This window comes from Canis aureus, unplaced genomic scaffold (assembly GCF_053574225.1).
Source record: "Canis aureus isolate CA01 unplaced genomic scaffold, VMU_Caureus_v.1.0 ptg000251l_RagTag, whole genome shotgun sequence".
Lineage (NCBI taxonomy): Eukaryota > Metazoa > Chordata > Mammalia > Carnivora > Canidae > Canis > Canis aureus.
In genome coordinates, this window is record NW_027554508.1 from 44,366 (window position 1) to 47,133 (window position 2,768).

The following is a 2,768-nucleotide window of genomic DNA, read 5'->3' on the forward strand; positions in this document are numbered from 1 at the left end:
GCGGCCACGTGCGGGCCAACGCGGAAGGGGCGGGGCCGTCAAGGCCAGAGCGCGGCATGCTGGGACTTGTAGTCTCTGGGTGGAGGCGGGGGGACCCAAACCGGGATCCGGCCCGCGGCTGCGCTGCTGGCGTGGAGTCCTGGTGGAACTCCGATCTTTATCTGACTCACTCTGATCGAAGCCAGGACAAAATGTTTGACCGCTCCCTTTCAGCAGATGGACAGAGAGAGCCTTACCTGCACGCATCAAAAAGCACTGGCTCCAGGGTAGCTTTTTAAAACTAGTGCATACCAGTTTTTCACCACTGAAGATACTCCTGACACTGTGTTAAGCATGTTCTTTTGCACTTTGTATCCTCTCCTAACAATTTATGAAAGGCGCAGTGATTCTCACTTTCCAAATGAAGCTACTGGGGTTTAGAGAAGTTAAGTACCTTGCTCAGGATCAATTTTTATGTGGCTAAGAGCTGGGAAATACAGAAATGAATCACTAGTCCCCATGTCTCCAGAAAAGAGACACCACCACCATCAAAAACAAAGACCAGAGTAATTCACGCATTTATAGAATGGAGGACAGAAATTCACTCTGATGCTCCATCAAGGACCATTAATTCTACCTGGAGAAAAATACCAAATTCCAGAAGTTTAAAACTAACATTTACTAGATTTCTTATACATTCAAGATATCCCTTGAGACTGGAAAATAGAAATTGACAAAATAACCACCAATATTGCACAACACAATATTACTGTGACATACTACTACTGTGACATACTACTACTGTGACAGCAGGTTTTTCCTTGCTTTCCTCCTATTTCTCATTCACCTATTCCTCTTCCACCATTTGTCTTCCAAGTTTCTTTCTTTCTTTTTTTTTAAGATTATATTTATTCATGATAGACACAGAAAGAGAGAGGCAGAGACACAGGCAGAGGGAGAAGCAGGCTCCATGCAAGGAGCCCGATGTGGGACTCAATCCTGGGACTCCAGGATCATGCCCTGGGCTGAGCCACCCAGGGATCCCTCAATTTTCTTTCTTTAACCCAATCTTCTATTCCACAAATTCACCCTGGGAGAGTCTAAGCTACTCCCCAAAGTTTCAAAATCTCTCTGCTGATCAATCCTCAAATCTAGAATCAGCCCATATATCCAACAGCCTTGAGTGGAAGGCTTCACCAGGATAGCCTTCAGACATTAGCTACTGATGCATTCATCCATAGATGGGTCATTAAAAAAAACAAGAAAAAAATGTTTGTTTTCCATTCAGAGATGTAATAGTCCTAATTTGGAAAAACTTAGAAATTATAGAAAAGTAGAAGAAAAAGAGGTATCCATAATATAAGCATCCAGAAGTAATGGAGTCTAAAAGGGTAGAGATATTTGCCCTAATCCTAATATGCCCTGTTCTAGTAGAAAAGGCAATATAGTATAGTGTTGAAAGGGCCTCATGGACCAGATTTGTCTGGGTTCATGATCCTGGTTTAGTTATTCACTAGCGGTGTGATCCAATTTGTGAAATGGGCACTGATTAAAATAATGCATGTAAAGTGCCTGTCGGATAGCAAGTGAGTAAGATATGTTCATTCAAAATTCCTGTTTCAGGTACAAAGTAAGAACAAAGCAAAGGCAGGCAGAGAGAACTTTTTTTTTTTTCCCAGTTTTTTCTTTTTTAAGGCTGTTTGGTTTTGGAATCTCCACCCTATTGGAATCTGTGCCCTCTACCTCCCACCTCATTCTAGCCTCCTAGCCTCCTCCTGGCCCAATGAAACTATCTAAGCTAGATATTCTTTTTTTTAATATTTTATTTTTTTATTTATTCATGAGAGACACAGAGAGGGACAGAGAGGCAGAGACACAGGCAGAGAGAGAAGCAGGCTCCATGCAGGGAGCCCCACGTGGGACTTGATTCTGGGTCTCCAGGATCACACCCTGAGCTGAAGGTGGCGCTAAACCGCTGCGCCACCTGGGCTGCCCTAAGCTAGATATTCTTACCACAGTGGTCAAGAAGCCACAGAACAGCAGCTTATGAGTATGAGAGAGTTCTTCAGCCTTTGAACTCAGGATTCCTGAGGTGCAGGGTTTCTAGCCTTTTCACCACTAAGAAGCCTTTGTTATTTTCCCCAAAGTTATGGAGGATTTGTGCACACAATAAACTGCACTAATTAACTAATAATTGCTTCATTTTCCTTTAAAACATTGAATCTAAATTCTATATAACAGCCAACACAAGCTTCTGCTCAGCCTGAGCCTACCAGCCAACGTCATTGTGTATTAGAGTTTCAGTTGAAAGCAAAGAGGTAGCTGTTAGGAAGCCTGGGGAAAGGTTAAATGTAATTAACATCAGGCCTTTGGCAATAATGAAAACAGCTCAAAGGGCCCTTATCACTGTTGAGGACCTGGCATCTAGACCCCAAGTTTTATTTATTTATTTATTTATTTATTTATTTATTTATTTATTTATTTATTTTAAATTTATGATAGTCACACACACACACACACACACACACACACAGAGGCAGAGACATAGGCAGAGGGAGAAGCAGGCTCCATGCACCGGGAGCCCGACGTGGGATTCGATCCTGGGTCTCCAGGATCGCGCCCTGGGCCAAAGGCAGGCGCTAAACCGCTGCGCCACCCAGGGATCCCTAGACCCCAAGTTTTAAATCACTGTGTCATTTGACAGAAAGGCCCTAGGATTATGTTATTTTTAAAAAGAGAGGGAAGCCTGGATGGCTCAGTAGGTAGAGCAAGAGATTCTTAATCTTGGG